At 42.4% G+C, this 22,839-nt stretch overlaps 1 long non-coding RNA gene across 1 annotated transcript; it reads left to right on the top strand.

The window, feature by feature from the left end:
* Positions 1–2,047: 2,047 nt before the first annotated feature.
* LOC149749610 (uncharacterized) lies at positions 2,048–20,433 on the top strand. Its single transcript, XR_016392731.1, has 3 exons — positions 2,048–2,705; positions 4,081–4,232; positions 15,484–20,433. It is a non-coding gene; the product is annotated as an uncharacterized LOC149749610 (long non-coding RNA).
* Positions 20,434–22,839: the final 2,406 nt, after the last annotated feature.

Below are 22,839 nucleotides of genomic sequence, written 5' to 3'. Positions count from 1 at the left end.
ATGGGGTGATCAGAGAAAGCTAGAGTGAGGAGATATTTTAACTTAACTATGAAGGTTAAATAAGCAGTTTTTAACTTAACTATGAAGGTTAAGTAAGCAGTCACCAGTTAGTGGTTCTAGGCAGAGGGCAGGGTACCACCAAAGCAAAGATGGAGAAGTAAAAGTACTCCTGGAGCCCAAGGATACGAGCACAGTATGAAGTCAATGCTCAGTAAGCCTTTGCTGAATGCACAAATGCATGCATGAAGGAGGGAATCCAGAAACATAAGCCATTGATCTAAAAATTGGGACAGTCCTGAGAAGCTGATCTAGCTAAAGCGAGTCATTGGACAGAAGGCAATGGATGGACTAGTGAGTTTGTGAAAGGCAGACCATAGGCCCTAGAACTCTAACTGCATTTCTCACTGGGATGCAGCTTTTGACATGAGCAAATTTGCAGCAGAAAAACATCAAAACTGGAAGAGACATTAGAGAACATCTAATTCCATCCCAAGAGGTTACATCGATGGACTCAAGGTCCAGATTCTGTGTCCAGCGGTGGTACCCCCAACAGTCACCTGATCTATCACAGCCAAGGCCTCTGACCATGCTGAAGAAAGGGAGAAACATAGGAAAAAGAAAAAGTGATATATAAGAAGAAAAGCCGGCAAGCAGGCAGGCTGGCTGGCCTGTGGACCCCGGCTTGAGATTTGGCCAGCATTTGGTTTATTTTTCAACATCTTGCTGGAAGGGAAACTCCCTTGAGCCCAGTTCCCATTAGAGCAAAGGAATGGCTTTTCACAGCCTACTACACAGAAACAAGCCTGCCTTCAATTCCTCTTGAGGAAGAAGGGCTTTTGTGGTACTTCAGCAGCGTTATTGGTCCTTTTTCCCCCACTTCGCCAGGGCAATTGGTTGCAAGTTTCCAGCCCAGCCCTTCAACTCTTAACAGGAAATTCCTAGAGACTAATTAGTCTGGCTACAAAGTCTTTGGGAGCTCAGCTCTGAAGCCCTCCTTTGAATTCTAAAGGAACCAGCAGGGGCACCTGGGCCTCTGCTCCTGGGCTTCCCCCAGCCTTGACCCAGAGAACTGGGGGGACGGGTTTCCCAAGTGGAACAAAACTGACGCTTGATTTCTTTGCCTCAGCTTTTTCCTATACCAGGTGTCCTGAATTAAATATTCTAACTACAGAAGAGGGGTTTTTAAACCCAGAGGTTCTTAAATATTAGCATGCATCAGAATCACCAGGAAGGTTTATAAAGTGCAGAAGGCTGGTCCTCACCCCCAGTTTCTGATTCAGTCGGTTCAGGATGGAGCCTGGGGCTTCCCTGGTGGCGCAGTGGTTGAGAGTCCGCCTGACGATGCAGGGGACACGGGTTCGTGCCCCGGTCCGGGAAGATCCCACGTGCCGTGCAGCAGCTGGGCCCGTGAGCCATGGCCGCTGAGCCTGCGCGTCCGGAGCCTGTGCTCCGCAACGGGAGAGGCCACAACAGTGAGAGGCCCGCGTACCGCAAAAAAAAAAAAAAAAAAAAAAAAAAAAAAAAAGATGGAGCCTGAGTATGCATTTGCAACAAGTTCCCAGATGATGCTAATGGTTGTGTGTCATGGCCCACCCTTTGAGGATCATTAAATCAGGAATCGGACCTTGCATTTTTTTTTCCTGCAAACAGGTTATTTTCTGCCAACCTATACCTCAAAATTGCCCTCTGTCCTTCTCCTTGGAAACAAAATCATTTCATTGAGTAATTACTGTTCAATCTACTTATTGCTACAACAATTTTGTTCCTGGCATCCAGAGACATTCCTAATTTTATTTCCTGCCCTTCTTCTCTAGAGCAGAATCTTATTTATAACCTCCAGGCTCAAATACATGTATAATAGGAAGAGCAAAACAATACAGCCCAGAGAACAATGACAGTGTTCTTTCCTAAGAAAAAGGAACTTCATCTGAAAGCTTATGCAAGCTTTAGACAAAAAAATGGGGTTCCATGTACATGGAGTGATGGTAAATTTCCTGCTCACATTCTAATAGGCTGTGTTGGTGAGGAAATGTTTTCTCTGGAGAAGGCTAGGAATTGGTGCCAGGATTACATGTCTCCAAGAAAGAAATGACAGAGGGTTGTGGAGAGTTGTGATGGGTAGACATGAATTTTGGGAAGAGACTGTTCAACCCACTAGGACATGAGGTAGAGGATGAGAGAGATGTCAGCTGATGAAAGTGGCTTGTGGAATGGGTAGGTGAAACATGGGTCACGTTGAAGAGACTTGACAGGTTATCACCTTAGCTCCACCATTCTAGGTACAACTTATTCGACGGGAAAATTTCACCTAAACCTCGAGTGTTCTTCAAGGTTCCATGTTGAAGCCATTCCAGCTAACAGCCTTGCCATTTTTTTACAAACTACATTACTCCTCCTTTCCACAGTAAGGTGCTTGGTGCTGGGTGTATACAAAATGACCAAAATAAATCTCTAAAGAGAAGAAATGAAAGGATAACACTTTCCAACTCTGAGATCAGTGTTTGGTTAGACAATCTCCATCTTTTATGTGTGTCTTTTGTTCTCTTTGCCAGGTGTTGCCTCACACCTAACTCTGTTCTGTTTGTTTCTTACCACTTTCTTATAGAAATCCAGACTTCAGCCTAGAAGCCAAGCTCCATGAGGGCAGGAACTCTGACTGCTTTGTTCACAACCGTATTCTCAACGCCTGGTACCTGCCTCACACAGTATGTGCTCAGTAAATGTTTCTTGACTGAATAAAGAGAGGAAGGGGTGCAGGGCAGAAAACTGGGGAAAAGGAGAAGAAATGTTTCTGAATAGTGAGCCTGGCCTAGAGTCCCTTTAACTAGTGCCACCACTTTGGATGATACACCTTAAATTCTCATAACTGCACCTTGCTTCTCTGAAAAATAGGGATAATTAGGCCTGTCTTGCAGGCTTGCTTTGGGTATTAGAAGAACATATGTAAAATACTCACCTCTGCATCTGAGGCAGAGTAGGAACTCAGTAAATTATAATCATTATTGTTACTATTGGTTTATTCCATATATTCAGTCATTCTGCTGAGACCATCCTTGGAAAATCAAGCCTATGTTAATCCGTGTAGTTTGCAATTTGGTGTTTTTAAACTCAGCAATATACTCTCTTGTTCTTATTTTCTCTTTTCTCAACTGAAAAGATGCCCAGAAGCAAATAACTAGCCACATATAGATTGGACAGCAATTTCCAATCAGTGCACAAATACTCTGGTAATGCATTTAGCATACAAGTGAATGGCACATTGGATTTCCAAACAGACTCTAGGCCTTGTGTATCAAGAGGATTATAATTGCTGCCTACTCTCTCTGGCTGTACAGTGGTGAGGATTCCTGAGTTGATATATATTAAGTACTTTGAGCTGCAGGGAGGAAAAGGTGTCATAGGAACACAAGGAAATATTAAATGCCAAACAAATTGCTTTAACTCAATGGCACGTTGGAGGCTTTACCCACCCCCCAAAAAAGCATAAGGAAATAGTAAATCACGATTTCCACAAACAATTCAACTCCCTTATGGTTTTTCATGCATGTGTAAATTAATATACAAAATAGAGAATAATTCTAAAATTTATGAATTTGCTCTTGGTTAAACTTTAAATATCTCAAAGCTAATAGTTGTTTAGTTTTCCTAAGTTCTAATGAAAACACTTCATACATATGTTGGATCCTCAGAGCACAAAGTCAAGATTCATCAAATGTGGTTGCATTTATGATCAAGGCAAAATGCCTTAATTAAACAAGTAATTAGCCTTGAGGAGAGAAATGAGCACAGAAGTCCAATTAGTGAATCTGTTAACTGTTCCTCCCAGTGACACAACCAATAGCCATTCCACATGCAGTCAGTTACTTTGATCAGGGGAATTACATATGGTCCTCTGAAATGCACAATGGCAAAAGTAAATTAAACACTAAGGAAAAGTAATGAATACGATATAGCAGAATAACGATTAGACTGGGAGCCAGGAAACCTGGGTTTTAGTTCAGGCTGCCACTCACAAGCTGTGTGGCTTAGGATAAAGTACCTTAACCTTCCTAAGCCTCATTTTCCTCTCATTAATTACAGAAGCTGGACGACATGATTTCTGAAGTCCCTTCCAGTGCTGACATTTTTCAAGCTTGTGTTGAGGAATTCCTCCCTTTCAATTCTTATTTTGGAAGCCACTCTCTTCCTAGCACCATGTCTGCCAAATAGCATTGCTGCCAGCAATTTACAAGGTAGGTCTGTCAGTGCAAGAGAGAGGCTTCTGCCTGATCTAGTTTTGTTTACAGTGGCAGCATTTCAGCACACCCTCTTTGCTTTCAGCAGGAAGCAGCCAGGCAGCAAAATTGCTGTAGCATAAAACAAATCCAGCTGCAGGGCATCTTCAAAATGCTCCCTATGTGTTTTTCAATTTAGCCTACTATTAAAATTTTAAAGCACAATTTAGAGCTGTAGCTTGCAGTTTTCTGTTAAAAAATGAATCCAGGTTTCTCATTACAGGATTTGGGGTGGCGGGGGAGGGTGGGAGGGAAGGGGCATGTTCAGCAAGAGGAGATATTATATATATATATATATTTTTTTTTTTTTTTTTTTTTCTGTACGCTGGCCTCTCACTGTTGTGGCCTCTCCCATTGCGTAGCACAGGCTCCAGACGCACAGGCTCAGCGGCCATGGCTCACGGGCCCAGCCGCTCCGTGGCATGTGGGATCTTCCCCGACCGGGTCACGAACCCGTGTCCCCCACATCGGCAGGCGGACTCCCAACCACTGCGCCACCAGGGAAGCCCGAGAAGAGATATTTTAGAATGTGGTGCATGATTTGCCTTTGATTCCTCCGGTCCCAGCACTCATCACCTGTGCCTCATTCAAGGGCTTTAGAACCCTTCTTTTCACAATCAGCCAGTTCAGAGCTGCAGGTGAACTCCAGACCAAGAGAGGGGATTGGAGCAGGGCCAGCCTAACCTGTAGATGCCGTGCATGGTTTGGGTGAGACATATCATCCGAGAAGCTATGGATCTGGGTTGGCAGGAAGAGCGAAGACAAGGCATGGAGGAAGAAGCAGCATGGTATGTTTGTACCATGCAACTAGTTCTAGTGACTTTGCGTTTAAAGAAGAAAAAAAAGCAAGGGATGAGACGGAAAGATAGGCAGTGACCAGTCTTGTAGAGCATTCTTGGACTGTGTTTTGCCGCCCGGCAAACACTCCAGCACTGAAGGACTCAGTCTATAGCTGCTACTCGCCCGAGGTCACAGCCCCACCCCAGGGGCCACCACACCTATAACTTGTTGATGTTAGGTGGTCGGGCATATAAAAGGCTCCCAAGAGCAATTCCTAATACATTTCCTGCATGCTAACCTGCTAGTCAGATTCTGCTTCTTGGGGAGTCCAGTCCTTAACACCATGCTAGAGAGATTGATGGTACCTTTGTTGGCAGTGGTGAGACACTTAAAGGTTGTAAACAGGGGTTAACCCTGATCAGATTTGCAATTTTCGAAGATTACTCTGTGGTAGTATATGGAGGGTGTGTTGAAGTGGCAAACACAGAGGAATAGTGTCACGTGGGAAAGGACTTTGATGCAGTGCAGTCTCCAAATACACAACCAGGAGAGCTCTCCCAGCAGAGGTCTCCCACCCAACAGAGAAGCTCACAGTACAAATGAAAACGCTCGGGCCTCCCTGGTGGCGCAGTGGTTGAGAGTCCACCTGCCGATGCAGAGGACACGGGTTCGTGCCCCGGTTTGGGAGGATCCCACATGCCGCGGAGCGGCTGGGCCTGTGAGCCATGGCCGCTGAGCCTGCGCGTCCGAAGCCTGTGCTCCGCAATGGGAGAGGCCACAACAGTGAGAGACCCGTGTACCACAAAAAAAAAAAGAAAAAAGAAAATGCTCAAACCACACAGCTCCTTAAGTCAATCCATAACACACGGTGAGAAGAAACGGGGTATGTTAAGAGGCAGGATAGGCGGCAAGCAGGTGAAAGGACCATGCTAGTTGGGTCGTGTTCATAAGTCCTCCTCACCCCACCCCTCCCCTCACATCAGCCTCTTCCACTGATGGCATGGTTACAAGGACCAAGTTGAGGTTGGAGCAATGGGCCCAAGAGGGAAGGTACCTGAGGCCAAAGACACACTTGTTCTGTTGAAGGGGAACAGGGCAAGTACGCAGGCCACAGCTGCAGCTTTCCAAATAGCCTGCTGAACAGCTATAAGTTCTACCTGCACTTCTTAGGCAGAGCACACGCAGGGCCAGTAGGGAATCATAATTCATAATCATACTGGGTGTCACCATTGGGTGACTGACTAGGAGTGACAGATCACTCTCACCCCAGGGAAAGCACAGTCACCCCTTTCTATCTATAAGCATCTCTCGTTTGTTATATCATATTTTCTACTTATTCCATGTATCCTTTGCATGTCCCATAAGTTAATAACTGACTACCTATTTTGAACACATCTTATGAATTCTACCTAAATCTCACATGCTACTTGTTTAATCATTCTCTATTTTTTTAATTGAAATATAGTTGATTTACAATGTCATGTTAGTTTCAGGTGTACAGCACGGTGATCCAGATAGTATATATATGTATTCTTTTTCAAATTCTTTCCCTTATAGCTTATTACAAAATATTGAGTATAGTTCCCGGTGCTATAGAGTAGGTCCTTGTTGGTTATCTATTTTATATATAGTACCTTGTTAATCCCAACCTCTTAATTTATCCCTCCTCCCGCCTGTTTCCCCTTTGGTAACCATAAGTTTGTTTTCAGTGTCTGTGGATCTATTTCTGTTGTATAAATAAGTTTATTTGTATCATTTTTTTTAAGATTCCATAAAAAAGCAATATCATATGATATTTGTCTTTCTCTGTCTGACTTACTTCACCTAGTATGATAATCTCTAGGTCCATCCATGTTGCTGCAAATGGCATTATTTCATTCTTTTTTATAGCTGAGTAATATTCCATTGTATATATTTACCAAATCTTCTTTATCCATTCATAAACATTCTCTATTCTTAAACATCCTATGAGTTTTGCCTATATTTCAAAAGTTCTTCATTCCCTTACTATCAATACTTCATACTTCTTAAGACTTGCATGCATCCAGTTTGTCTGTCTTGTCTTTTATAGCAAAATTGAATATTCTCAAATACTACAGCAAATGCATATTACAAATAAAGACTGTTTGGAGGTTTTTTGCTGAAGTGGAGGCTATAGACAATGTGGTTTTGACTTAGGGAAGTGACAGTAGAGATTCAGGAGCAATTCCATAAGATGAAGTGAGCAGAAATGACGACTAATTAGATGTCATAGGTGAATACGATGGGCGGATCCTGTTGGCTGGCTGACCCAACATCCATTCCATACCCCTTCTCCCTCCTGGTGTAGAGGCTAGGAAATCTGCATACTGATTAGCAGCCTCTCTTGTTCCTGGGAATGGTCAGAGGTCACAGTTCTAGCCAATGAGATATATATGGAAGTCTGCTAAGGAATTCTATGAAAGCAGTTGCTTCTCTTAATAACAAAAAGGATAGAAATAGCTGGAACTGTCCCTCCCATCATCTTCCTGTCTTAAAGAAACTGATGCTTGGAGCTGTGACAACCATTGTGTTACCTACCATGATGTGAGAAGCCACTATGCTGAGAATGGCAGAGTGGAAATATAGGAAGAGCCTGGGACTTGACATCTTTGAGCTGCTTCTTCAGCCCTGGGCTGCCAGCCTTCAGACCTACTGTTATGGGAGAAAAATGAACCCTATTGTTAAAGCACCACGAGCTGGATTTTCTGCTACTCGTAGCCAAACACATCCTAAATTCTTAGTGAAAAGGTGAGAGGAGACAGAATAACTTAATCAAGTGGCCAGACCTTGATGCAAAGACATTGCAAACTACAGCCTTTTTCTTAGGTAACCTAACCATGAATCGACTAAAAATTGGAAGATCTCTTACTGATATAAGGGGACAACCAGCAGTATTTTCCGTAGGAGGATCCAGGCTGCTGGTGCTCAGCAAAGCAAAGTCAAGTTTCCCTTCCTCCCTGGTTTTCTAGCATCCCAAAACTGCAAACAATTTCAGACTGATTAAACTAGAATTTTGGAGGTGGCAAGTCCCAAGATCAGCATTTTTAAAAGCATCTTGGATGATTCTAATGAGCAGCCAGGGTTGAGAACCTCTGCTTTTAATGAATACATCTGTTTGGGGATAAGAATACAGCCACCGCTTCCACCTTCTAAACTCTATACTGTTGAGTAATCTGGGTCTCTGAGCAGAAGTGGGAATTACCAGAACATTAGGAATTTACAAATACTTCTTTCCTCCTGTAGATTCATTACAATACTGTGAATCTTGAATGCAAACTACAGACCCATGCTTCCTAGAGCATCAAGATAAAGTCCATAGAGCGACATATTGCCATTCTACTACATTTTTCTGTCAACTGGTGCAAGTGTCACCAAAACTCTCATCCACACTCATCCACACAGCAAAGAGGAATCATCCCACTCCTCTCCTTCTGTCTGTAAACTTTTCTATGGTCTAGAATCCCTTCTAAGACTGAGGCTTTTTTTTTTTCCAGAGTGGAAAATGTTTCCAGTCATGCTTTTATCAAAGGCCTTTTCTGGTGTCTCAGTTCGGCCTTATCTTTGTAGTGGTTATAATACTTCTGACCATAAAATTCAGGTATGCAAAAATGTGAAAACCTATATTTCCATAACTGACTCTCCTTTCTGTCTTGAGACCCCATTCTATTGATTCTTGATGGCAGAACTAGAAACAAATCAATTTCAGGTAAACTTGATCCGTTCAGGGTTTTACTCCTTCCCTCCCGCCTTTGCCCTGGGGAGTTGGAGGGAGACTGATAGAACATCTGGACACAGAGGGGGCTCATCTGGTCCTTGATTATCATCTGTCCACGCTGGCATCCTCTGCTGTGTCCTTGTTCCTCAAAGTCGCCAATTGTCAGCCTCTCTCCCTGCTGGCATCCACGGAGGCAACTGAGTTCCCATCTGGCCTTTGATATAAGGACAGTGCTGACATCTGTTCTTGGGCCCCCTCTCCCCAATACGAAGCATCTGTTAGTCTGCCAGGCCTCCTTGAGATACTTCTGTACCCGTCTCAGACAAGCATGGATGTACTCCAGGCCACTCTGGGCTGCGGGAGACTCAGGACTAACGTGCTATGCTGAGATTTCTTCTTCCTGACTTGCACACTAGGGCAAAGTGTGAGACAATCTCAGACCTTCATCATTTTCCTGGGACCCCGCCCCGGGAAGAAAAGTCAGACTCTCAGCCCTTGAGCACCGCCCCCCATTCCCATTAGCCCAGAGAGGGGCCAGCACAGGGCTGACTGTTAGAGACACACAGCAGTGTTTCCCCTCTTCTCCCTCATTCCCAGCCCATGGGATCTTCATCTGTCAGAGTAAATAGGAGAAATGCTGGCTCAAAGTGTGGGGACAGACTAGGGGCAAAAACCAGTAATCTTAACACATGTATATGTATAACTGATTCACTTTGTTATAAAGCAGAAACCAGCACACCATTGTAAAACAATTATACTCTAATAAAGATGTAAAACAAACAAACAAACAAAAGAAAACCAGTAATCTTTAAACATATATTAATTTTAATTAAATTTATTAGTTTATTTAATAAGTTTTAATTATATGTATTAAACTATTTACATTAATTAATATTACATTATATTAATACTTTAAAAATACTATTCTACCACACCTCATTGTAAACCTGGAAGGTCTGCATCCAGTTCACTCATCATCAAGAAAAATTGATGCGTTAAAAAACTAGATACAACAAAACAGGATTATTTTCTAATGGAATATCAATGCTTACTTTTTCTCTTATATCCCCCTTCCTACATTTTTCAAATTTCTTCTATGAACTTCTTTGCTTTATGTTTCTATAGTAAACACATCTGGAAAATGTCCAACAAAATGTCTGCTGAAGAGAAAAGGCATAAAGGAAAAGATTGATAAGTCTGATCACAAAGCAATGAAAAGTTAAATTAAGGCAAAAAAACCTTCCATAAACAAAATAAAAAGACAAATGACAGATTAAAGGAAAAAATTTCTCACATGACAGAAAAAGGATTCATGAAGAAAATTAATACAATAGGCAAGCTGTATAAAACTGTATAACATATATAACAGGGTATCAGAAAAAAAAAACCAAAAGGCCAAAAACGTAAAAAGAACCTCACTCAATTACAGAAATGCAAATTGAAACAAAACAGAGATATCATTATTACGTAGATTTGCAAAGTGAAAAAAATGTATAAAACTCAGTAAATGGTTAGGGCATACAGATATTACATTTCTTAAGGATATAAACTTGAGTGACTTTCTGGGGAGAAATTTGGCAAATCGATCAAAATTTTAAATGTATTTCTAGAACCCCTTGCAAAAGTATGTACACCAACTAAATAAGGACATGAACAAGGATATAAACAAGCATAATCATTGCAGGAATGTCTGTAACAGCCAAATGAAAAAGGATAAAAAAAAGTGGAAACAGCTTAAAGGACCATCCAAAGGAGATTGGTTAAATAAATCCTTGTACATTGATATAATCAAATACCGTACAACTGTGTGAAACAAACATGAAGTGATGTGTCATATTCTAATACGGAAAATCCTCCAAGATATATTATTAACTGAAAAACCAATGTACAGGACAGAGTGAATAGTATAATGATCATTTTCTTGTAAATAAAATATATTATGTAATTATCAATGTTTATGTATTCACAGAAAGTATTTTGGAAGAGTAAACAGAACTGTTAACAATTTCTCTACAGTTTGAATATTCTAACCAAGCTCATGTTTAAAATTTATTTTTTAATGTCAACCACAATTACCAACCTGTGGAATTACAGATAATTCTATTTTCATATAGAATTTCAGTTTTAAAAAATGAGCATTCAGTTAATAAAAAAAAGCAATAATATATAGAATTTCATGAAGTCCATTCATCCTGATCATTGGTTCTTTTGTTTTTTTTTGGCTGCGTTGGGGCTTTGTTGCTGCCTGCGGGCTTTCTCTGGTTGCAGCGGGCAGGGGCTACTCTTCATTGTGGTGCGCGGGCTTCTCATTGCAGTGGCTTCTCTTGTTTCGGAGCACAGGCTCTAGGCGTGTGGGCTTCAGTAGTTGTGGCACGTGGGCTTCAGTAGCTGTGGCTCACAGGCTCTAGAGCGCAGGCTCAGTAGTTGTGGTGCATGGGCTTTAGTTGCTCTGCGGCACTTGGGATCTTTCCAGACCAAGGCCCAAACCCGTGTCCCCTGCATTGGCAGGCGGATTCTGTTTGTTTGTTTGTTTTTTTTGGCAGTACACGAGCCTCTCACTGTTGTGGCCTCTCCCGTTGCGGAGCACAGGCTCCAGACACGCAGGCTCAGCGGCCATGGCTCACGGGCCTAGCCACTCTGCTGCATGTGGGATCTTCCCAGACCGGGGCACGAACCTGAGTCCCCTGCATCGGCAGGCGGACTCTCAACCACTGCGCCATCAGGGAAGCCCTGGCAGGCAGATTCTTAACCACTGAACCACCAGAGAAGCCCTGATCATTGGTTCTTAATGTGATAAAAGTTGTAGCCCTGAGCTCTCCAATGCAGCAGCCACATGTGGCTATTGAGCACTTAAAATGTTTTGTCCCGACTGTGATGGGCCGCATGTATGGAACACACATCAGATTCTGAAGACTTACTATGAAGAAAAGAATGTAAATGATCTCTAAGTAGTAGTTTATATTTATTACATGTTGAAATAATATTGGGGTGTATTGGATAAATAAAAGTAATTTCATCTGTTTCTTTTTTAATTTATTTTATTGAAGTATAGTTGATTTACAGTGTTGTATTAGTTTCTGCTGTACAGCAAAGTGATTCAGTTATACAGTTATATATATAAGTATATACATATATATACTTTTTAATATTCTTTTCCATTATGGTTTATTACAGAATATTGAATATAGTTTCCTGTGCTATATACATAGGACCTTGTTGTTTATCCATTCTATATATAATAGGGCATCTGCTACCCCCAAACTCCCAATCTGTCACTCTCCTACCTCCCCTCCCTTTTGGCAACCACAAGTCTGTTCTCTATGTCTGTGAGTCTGTTTCTGTTTCATAGATAAGTTCATTTGTGTCATATTTTAGTTTTCCACCTATTTCTTTTTTACTTCTTAAAATGTGGTTACTGTAAAATTAAAATTTTTTTTAAATATGAAAATTATGAATGTCATTAGCATTATACTCATAATATTTTATTATGAATTCTATTATTCTAATTTATTCTATTCTATTGGATAGCACTACTATGAAGTCTCTCTCCATATGCTCAAGGTATTGTTTACAGTTTTGGGGTATTCACATTCCCAAGTCCATCCATGTATCCCAAGTTAGGCACCCCACTCCAGCTACAGATGAGGCTAACCTGCAGAGCTGTATGGTTGAACTGGTCCAGGTTGGGTCATGATAAAAATGTGTTGCCTGAGCTACACTTTAGGGTGATGCTGTCAGTCTTGATTCAGGGTCACTGTTATCAACGTTCCTATGGAGCTTGTTGTTTTAGCGGATGAATGGATATTTTAGTGATTTTTCTCACAGAATCTTTATAGAGGACCTTCATAAGGAAGGTAGTATCAACTAGAGTTATGTTTCTACTGACTAATTATTTTGTTACTCTAGTTGCCAATAGTTATTGAGCCTTTCTATACACCATGCACAGTTTCACATTCCTTACATCTCTTACCTTCCTTAATCCTCACAGCAACTTGCTGAGGCAGGTGCCATGATTTTCCCCATTGAAAGTTGAGACATTGAGAGTTATTGTTCACAGTGACTGAGCCCATAAAAGGCGTCTCCAATGCAGAAGCCCAGGTTCCAAATCTCTACGCTATCTTTTATGGATGAACCCCATGAACTGTAGATCTGACCAGGTTTTCCTTTTGGTGATGGCTGCTAGGAAGCTAAGAGCATAAGAAGTATATAGGTATGGCAGTCTTACACTGTCCTCATTCCTGGCTGTATTATATATCCTTACACTCTCATTCTTTTTTATTGACTATATTCTATTACATGGAACTATTATAATTTGTATCACCAGTCCCAATTTATAGACACTGAAGTTGTTTCCAGTCTTTTGCTACTATGAACAACTGGAAGTAACATTGCTGGGTCACACTGTAGGTGATGTCAGTTTTGACTGCAGTGCCAAATGCCCTCCACAGTGTTGCACCAACTTACACTCCCTCCAGGAATACTTGAGGACGCCTATCTCCCCATACTGTTGCCATTACAATATGTATCAAACTTATTAATCGTTGTCAATCTGATAAGCAAAAAAGCCATCCAGGGCTTCCCTGGTGGTGCAGTGGTTGAGAGTCCGCCTGCCAATGCAGGGGACACGGGTTCGTGCCCCGGTCCGGGAAGATCCCACGTGCCGCGGAGTGGCTAGGCCCGTGAGCCATGGCCACTGAGCCTGCGCATCTGGTGGAGCCTGTACTCCACAATGGGAGAGGCCACAGCAGTGAGAGGCCCATGTACCGCAAAAAAAAAAAAAAAACCATACAATTTTATGTTGATTTTATTGTAAATGATGTTAAGTATATTTTCCAGTTTTAAGATCCATTTGTATTACATTTTCTATAATCAATCTGTTATATACTTTGTCCATTTTACCATTGGGTTTTTGGATTTATTGATTTGTAGGAGATCTTTATGTATTAGGAAAATTGCTCTTCCGGAAAAGCATGAAAAGAATGAGGAAAGCAGGGTAGGGAAGGGGAAAGATTGGAACAAAGAAGGGCTTATGCTGCTGGCAGTCAGGAAACTTCTGAGAGAGGAAGAGAGTATTCAGCAATGACATGCTACTCAGAGGCCAAATGAGACAAGGACAGAAAAATATCTATCATTTGTAGGGCCATCAACCCGGAGGTCACTGATGATTCAACAAGAGAGGTTTCAGTGGAGAGGTGGGCGTGCAAGCCTGCCCCGGAGTGAAGAGTAAGCGAGAGGTAAAGAAGTAGAGACATTAACTATAGAGTGCAGACACCGCAATGAGAAGCCCGCGCACCACAACGAAGAGTAGCCCCCACTCACTGCAACTAGAGAAAGCCCACGCACAGCAACGAAGACCCAGTGCAGCCCAAAATAAAATTAAATTTTAAAAAAAATCAGTGAAGTATAGAGTGCAGAGTCCCCTATTAAGACAAGCTGTCCTGGTGTTGCAGGAAGGAGGACCCCTTCCAGGGCCCAAGAATGGGCTCCTGTCTAACATTTGGAAATGAATTGTTCTAGGAGACACACAGAACGCATTATAGGAAAGGGGAGCCCGGCTGGAGAGCAGCAGAGTAAGGGAACCCAGCTCTGCCACATGGCTCAGAGTCTCAGGTTTTATGGTAGTGGGGTTAATTTCCGGGTTGTCTCTGGCCAGTCACCCTGCTTGGCCTATATTTGGTCTGACTCAGTGTTCTTCCTGGTAGCACGTGCATCTCTCAGCCAAGATGGATTCCAGCGTGAGGGCTTCTGGGAGGTTGGCAGGATGCATCATCTCCTCGCTCCTCCCTTTGGCCCCTCCCAAATTCTTCCTGGTTAGTTTTACAAGACATATTATGGGCTGGCGTCCCCTCCCTCCTTTTGGCCCCTCCCAAAAGGAGGGAGGGGTTAATGTTCAGAGGCAGCACCGAGTTCTTTATCAGGACCTCCTTTTATGAGACAACTCATGCAAGTGGCTATCATCATGTCTGGCCAAGGTGGACGGTTTCGGTCAACAGTTCCCTAACACTGGTATCAGTGAGTGGTTGATTGTGAGGATAACTTCTAGGACAAGGTGGGTCACTTCAGCTGAAGGCAATTCTCCAGGGAAGGGGTAGCTGTGAGCCATCAGCAGCCAGTACTCACAGCAGCTGGGAAAGGATGCTCTGACCTGGTCATGGGGATTGGGTGGACCAACAAAATGATGTCGGCCACAGGAGGTGAAAATGAGTGTTTCATTTTGGACATAGTGTGAAATATTTGAGATATCAAGGGTCAAGCAAGCATCGGGAAAGTCTATAACTGAGAAAAGAGGTCTGTACTGAACGTATAAGTTTAGTAGTAGTAAGCATATAGATAGTATTTATTAAATTATGCAGATATCTCTGTACTGATATAGAAAGAGCTCTAGCATATACAGTGAAGGGAAAAAAGCAAGAGGCAGAATAGTGTTTGATACTGCCTTTTGTGTATGAAAGGGGAGAAATAAGAATACACACACATACACACACACACATATACTCACACATACGCATACATTTGCACATACAAAAGGAAACACTGGAAGAACATACAAGGAAGAATACAAAAGGGTTTACCTGAAGGGTAAAGGGTAGGGGTGGATGGGGACAGGAGCAGACATGAAACTTCTTAAAGTATTTTAATATAATTTCCATTGTTATTGCCTAAAATAAATACAATTTTTAAAAATTTTTAAAGGAAAGAAAGCCATGTGGATAGTTGAGATCTTCTATGAAGAAAGAAAGGAAAAGAGAAGAGGTCCCAGATCCAAGGCCTGAAGAAAATCAACGTTTAGAATTTTGATTGTGGAGGAAGGACCAACAAAATGCAAGAAGCAGGTAAGAGGTTAAAGGAGAAAACCAGGGATAAGTGGTGTTAGGATGCCATTCATGGAGGTGGTGGTATGTGAGCCATTGTTAAACCATTGAGAGCTTGATATTGGCCGTGATGGGAGTGTTTATTTACACTGTGGAAAAAGGAAAATGATACACATCAGGGCTTTTCCCCCTCCTTGGAGCCGGTTTACCAGCACACCACTGCACGGAAGTCAGGACACTTCTGAGAGGGGGAGAGAGTATTCAGCAATGAAATGCTACCCAGAGGCCAAATGAGACAAGGACTGAAAAATATCTATCATTTGTAGGGTCATCCACACGGAGGTCATTGATGATTCAATGAGAGCATTTTCAGTGGAGAGGTGGGTGTGCAAGCCTGCCCTAGAGGGAAGAGTGAGTGAAAGGTAAAGATGTAGAGACACTATGTGTAGGCCACTCTTCTATCAGCTTTGCTGGAAAGGGAAAAATGAAATCAATAAGTTAGTGATTTGGGATCAAGGAAGGGAAATGTATGCGTTTTAAGGTGAATAATCTTGAAACTAACATGTACACTGATCCGATTACCCCAGGAGAGAGAATGTTGAAGAGAGAGGGAAAAGACTGGTGCATTGCCCTTGAGATAGTATCCCCAGCACACACAGAGGGACTCTCATTTCATAGGAAGGACATTTCTTCCATTTGAGAAGAAGTTTCCAAGCAGCATCTGTGATGGGGTGGTGCCCAGATACATAGGCCCTGCCAACTCCCTGCCTGTGAAAGTTCATTACCAACACCTTGACATTCTTAAGACAGAGTGCGCACATATGCCTTTCTCTGAGACATGTAACCAGTTAGTAAATAAATTTCTGCGTGTCCTCAGTATCTCACAGGCAGCCTAAAAACTCAGAATTCCAGCCGTGGAAAGAAGGGAACCTGCTAAAGAGTGTAAATAACCTAGGCAAATGAGTTCTCAAAAGAAGGTTAGAGGTAGTTATGTGTCAAGATTTCACTGTCTGCCACTTCTAGATTACAGATGACTTCAACAAAGTGCTAATGTTTGATTAATGCTTTCTTGCTTTTAGTAGCTCAGCTAAAAGCACAGCTTCCGGTGAACAGGTGGTACATTAATTGAAACATAAAAGAAAGAGACTGAAAATGCTTAGGATGAGGAGAAAGGCCTTTAGAAGGTGGAAGTGGTGACTACCTTAATTGTTTCAAAAAGGCAAGGACTGATCTTTCATTCAGAGGAAGGTGCCCCAGCCACAGTAGCAGTTTTCCACCATCTTCCAATCATTTTGCAGTTGTAGAGACAAGTGCCTTTGATGAATCACACTTGAATGGGGTTCTTGCTATGCTAACTGGGTGTTGATAGAGTTGTGTAGTGGAAGTAAAAAGGCCTTTGGATAACACACCTAGTACCTTACCTGAGATGAACAGTATCAATTATTTTATTATTATCACAATTTAGTCACTCATTTCTGAAAATTCTGTTGTTGCTCTGTTGTTACCTAAATGTGTGAGCAGGACATGTGACCTGCATTCTTTGCCAACCTGCTATCAGAGGTGAATTTTCCAGTGGTTAATAACTGTAACTGTTACATGAATGATGAGTTCCTATTTGCAACTCTGCTGGATTTTAAGATATTTCCATTCAAATTCAAATGAACAGGTCTGTCAGATCTGGATACACTGTATCCAGATCTATGTCTGTGGTAACTACATCTGACCAATTGGCAGCTTCTTGCATTTCCTGTGGTGTTTAAGTGCATCTGAAGAGTTTCGCACTAGTGTTTGGTACTCAGACACGTTGTTCTCAATAGCAATATATCATTAGGGCAGATTTCTCTCACCCTATCTGGAAAGATGTCTTAGGACAGGCTTTTTGGGAGCGACACCTGAGACTGGGATTCTTGTGTAAGCAATTTGTTGACAGAGTGAGAGAGTAATCTCGGGGAAAACCTGTAAGGGAGTGAGAGAAGCAGAATTGGGGAAGGAAATTTTTGGGAAAATGTGTTGTCTCAGGAGAAGTCTAACCTCAGCCTTACCTCACGGAGAACTCTGGAGCACGAGTTGTACCACAGTTTGTTCTGCCTGAGGCAAGGGGGCTGGACTTGTATACCACACCCTGTCAGTCAGTCACGGGTTACGGACCACCCTCCCTGGAGGGGCGTCATAACCTCCCTTGCTTCTGTGGGTAAGGGCTCTCCCACTGGCTAAGGGCAGGTGCCCAAAGAAAGAGGCAGCTGTGAGCTGCTTTGAGCAGCCAACACCCACAGCAAATGGAGTGGGGTGGGAGCTCCAGCCCAGAAAAAGAGGATCTGTGTGCGATACCAATAGCATCTGCCTCAGGGGACAAATGGCAGTGGTGACTCCAAGCCCAGACCATCACCCAGGAGCAGATCCAGCAGGGAATGCAAGTTCCCCTGAGCCAAGCCATTTGGATTGCTGTTGGCAGTTCTTGAATGCTCAGTCATGGGATGTCTCGGTAATGAAAATAGAACTGCCAAGTAATACCAATTGATCCACAGACTAGAATTACTGAGATGTTCAGCCCACAAGCTTACTGTTTCTGTTCCCCCATTTAATGGTTGTTAAATATTTTTTTAGGGAACTCCAGGTAGAAAACAACGTATCAAATGCACAATTCTTACGCTAGAAATGCTTGCATTTCACAAAGTTTGATGCCATTAGGAATTGTCCATGTAAGATGATCATGTCCACGATCACGACATGAGCTTAGCTGTCTTTTTGAATTTAAGTCTCACAGGGCAAAACCCTGGTTAGGATGAGTAACATGAGGAAAGGCACAGGGCAATTTGCTAAGTACATGATGTTGTATTGTTAGGAGAGAAAGAAGTATATTGTGGGCTCTGTGTTGTCAGTGACCAAAGGTTACTTGAGTACCCCATTCCCTGAGGTTAGCAGATGAGCTTCAGATGAGCAAATAACACAAATCAATACTTGTTTCAACTGCATATGAATCGCAGAGTGAGATTCCCTTCAGATTTCAATGTTCTCATTGTACCCTCTACTGAAAATGCTTTCTTAAGCCATGGATCTCATGACCTGAAAGGTCCATTATGAAATTTCTTGTTCCTGGCCAGGTAGGACTAGGACACTGAATGCAGAACCTGAATTCAGAAGTTTGCTCACCTGCATAGTGGCTGAGTGGTGGAATTTCTGGGCAGGATACAAGTACACTAAAGAAGAAACCTGGGCTGAGAGTGCCAGGGGTTGAATTCAGGTTGAGGAGAGAGACTGTTTTGTCTTGCGACTAAAAAGAGTACTCTCCATGAGACAGGAATCAAAGGTTCCAAAGAGAACAAATGGGGAGAAAGATGACTAGGTGCCTAAAGAAATGATAGCAGTCATCCCGTGGAAGCATTTGGAAGGCAAGAACCGTGTCACTTATTTTTCTTAAAACTGCCCGTCTCTGCACATGGAGGGAACATGCCTAACTAAGCTAGAAGCTCTTTGACATATTAGATTTTTCCATTGTCTTCTGAAATGCCTGCTGTTTTTAGTAAGAGCTTACTAAGTACATGTTTAATTAATATCGTGTCATTATTAATGTTCTGTAGGCCAATTAGTTTTAACTTATTCAAATTTCAACAGGAGATATTAACTGGGCATGTGTGTGCAAAGATAGCTTTTTGAGAAATACTATGTTTATAAATCACCTCGAGAAGCCTTTAAGTTTCTGAATTCCCACCCCTTTAATTAAATGATTCAGTGAGGAATTTTGCTTCCCGGCTTCTTTACAGCCCCAAATTTCTCAGAACAGTTTTTCTGTAGGTAAATGTAGCAGCTCTGTGGGTGCTAACCTACTGCTCTTTCCATGTCGACGAAAATAGCATGGTGATAACTGTTGTAGCCCAGTAGGAAGCATGAGAATCTCCTGGAGACCTTGGTAAAATACAGATATATAAAAACACCCTAGAGATGAGTAGTTATTAGGTCTAGGGCGGAGCTCAAAAATCTCATTCCTAAGAAGTGCTCAGATGGTTCTGATGCAGATGTGTGTCAGTAGACTATTGCCACAATGATATTGCATCACAAACCACTCACATCTCAGTGGCAGACAACAATAAGCATCAATACTTCTCACTCACACATCCGCGGGTAAGCTGGAGTACTTTTTATCTAGGCTCCAAGCTGTTGGTTGGATCCAGATCTGCTGCACTTGTCTCTCATCCTCACTGAACCAGCATCTTACCTGAGGCAGGCTCTCCTCATGGAGAAAAGCAGAAGTATGAGATGGCAAGCACCTGCCAAGCCTCTGCTCACATCTTGTCCCCTTATATCCCATTGGCCAAAGGAAGTAACCAAAGCAGAAGTCAAGGGAGGAGAAGGATACTGTTTTCATGGAATCCTGGCGGAAGAAGTAAATATTCGATGAATGAAAATTTAATTGATTACAAGGTCATACAAAAATTCTGTACACTGAAAAGCACTAGAATCTCTGGAACCATCTAGGAAAGGTGAATGCAAGGCCAACTGTTTGTTTAGTAGGTGATTCAACAAACATTTATGAGTGACAACCAAGTGCCAGCCAGACAGGTAATGAGTTATTGTGTATCCGTAAGGAGTCCAGTCCAGGGACAGATAAGTACACAGGTAATTACAAGGCAATGTGCCAGTTACCATATAAGAGAATTGACAAGATTTATTTTTTTAAAAAATCTAAAACCAACCTGAAAAGCAAAATATAATATTCTCTGTGAGCCAGCAATTGTAAAGTATCCTTAAAATATGGGAAACACATAGAATCGGATTGTAAGATGAAATTGAGTCCCAGAGTACTCTCTGGAGAAGACTGCTGCAAGTAATGGAAGCGGGTCCTGGAACGTTCCAGGCTCACAGGTTGTAGAAACAAGGGCAAGAGGAGGCCCAGGATACCGTTAGCTTAGCAACCAGCAAAAGTCTCAGAGACGGCGTTGATTGGCCCAGAGGGGGACACACCATTCCTGTGATACTAGTTGGCCCAGTATAGATCAGAGTCCTACTCCTGAAGGGAAAAGGGGAACTTATTAGCCTCATGAAAAAACAGTATGGGAGGTGGTTTCCCAAGAGAATATCAAAGTACTGGCAAAAGAAATGTGTCCTCCATGCTGAACACTATATGGCTGAAATAGAGAGGTTTATTTATGAATGAATGGAGAGCACACATGTAGGGATGAAGTTGTGAAAGGCCATGGACCAGTTAAGAAACTTCAAATAGTTTGGTATGATCAGAGTGCTTGGCACAAAAGGAATGGCAGAATATGAGTCTGAAAAGTTGGCAGGAGTCCGTTCATATTTGGTGCCAGGGAATTGGATTACTCGCTGGGGCACAGAGACGTTAGACAGGTGAAAGCCATGAGAGTTTGCATTTTAGAAAGGTTACTAGTGCAGCCATTTGAAGGATAGAATGGAGGAAAGCAGATGGAGAACTAAATAGCAGCCCAAAAAATCTGTTGTCAGTCAGAGACCAGGTGAGAAATGAGGGATCCTGAAATAAGGGAGGGGCAGTAGAGATAAGGAGCAGGTGATGGTTTTGAGAGATGGGCAGGCCTTATCGACCTATGGAATGTGAGGTGGGTGGGGAGTGTGGGAGAAGGAGGGCTAAGATGACTCCCAGGTGTCTGGATAGGCCACCACGGGGATGATGGTGCCATTCACCAAGAGTGGAGAAATGTGAAAAGAAGTTTCTGGGTGAATGATATAAGCCCTTTTTTTTTTTTTTTTTTTTTGATAAGCATTGGTTTATTCCTAGTTTATCATTTGTTTCTTTTTTTTCTGTATTTTTAAAACTTTAAAATTTTATATTGGAGTATAGTTGATTAACAATGTTGTGTTAGTTTCAGGTATACAGAAAAGTGGCTCAGTTATACATACACATGTATCTATTCTTTTTTCAAATTCTTTTCCTATTTAGGTTGTTACAGAACATTGAGCAGAGTTCCCTATGATTTACGGTAGGTCCTTGTTGGCCATCTGCTCTAAATATAATAGTGTGTATATGAATAAGCCCATCTTTAGACACCCTGATTTCGAGGGTACCGTGGAGCATGCAGGTAAAGATATCCCACAGAAAACCTGGGGTCTGGACCGAAGCCTCACTTTTCTTCTGCCCAGGGAGAGCGTTCCATATTTCATTAAACATTTCTAAAAGGAACCAGTCCTCATACAACAGAGTGTTTAGTGCTTACTAACTTAACAAAGGAGGGACAGCCCAGCAGACATGGTTTTGTCCCAGGGTCTAGGATTTCAACTCACCCAGCTCTCTCTAATAAATGTTACCCTCTTGCTTCATTAACCAGAATAACATTAGTTATGAAATTTGTTACAAGGAAAGAGACTGAAATACGTACCCCTGGAGAGTTAGAAATTTTAAGGTACACAGAAAGGTGTTTGGGGACATAGGCTGCCTTCAATTTAAAGGGCTTATCTGGCCAAGGGTTGCTGGGGGAGAGACAAAGGAACTCACAGGCCCTGAGTTGAGGTTCCCCTCTGGCTGGAACCTCAGCTCTCTCGGCTCTGAAATCCAGAGCATCTATTTCTCTCACTGGCTTGTGCAACCTTCTTCTTCATCTGTTTCAAGGCTCACATTTGGCCGTAGTGATAAATAGTAAGATTGGGACTAATGGCCATAAACATTGATGGAAAATGACGTTCTAATTCCCTGGGGAACTCAATTCTGCATCTGCTTCAGTTCAGGAAGCAAAGGAGTACAAAAGAGGCTCTCACCCCAGATTCTTTTCCCCCAGTCTGAAAAGGTGAAGCCTGGATTGAGGAGAACTTTCCTCTCCCACGACAAAAGCTGAAAACTTAAACCCACCTTGTGCCTAACCACCAGTCTTTCTGGAAAACGTTCCCCTCTTTGTCTCTTTGTATTTCCCAGCTATTGGAACTGGAGTGCTCAAAGAAGTACCTGACCTTGTTTGTCAGATGAGAAACAGAAAATGCTGACCCTGAATTCTTTGATTTTCTCCCGCTGCTAACCTAGCAGTACTGCAGAATCTCAGACACTTCAGCAGCCTAGGCAGGCTGGGGGTATAGAATAATGAGTGCATATAGCTCCTTGACCAGAGCCTTCTCTTCCCTCTGGAGGGACGGAGGCCTTTAGCAAGGAGTAAGCACAAAAGGGAGTGATATGCAGGCGTGGCCAGGATAAAGGCCAGTTTCAGCCAATGCTGTTTGACTTGCTGGTACTGTTTCTACTCAGAATGGCTTTTCTGCTCTGTTGTGTTATCTGGGT

The sequence above is a fragment of the Delphinapterus leucas genome, chromosome 3, assembly GCF_059928025.1.
Source record: "Delphinapterus leucas isolate spDelLeu-1000000601 "Yukka" chromosome 3, BTC_Dleu_Yukka2, whole genome shotgun sequence".
In the NCBI taxonomy this organism is placed as follows: domain Eukaryota; kingdom Metazoa; phylum Chordata; class Mammalia; order Artiodactyla; family Monodontidae; genus Delphinapterus; species Delphinapterus leucas.
The sequence above is the reverse complement of the archived record's forward strand: the minus strand, read 5'-3'. Positions and strand labels throughout refer to the sequence as shown.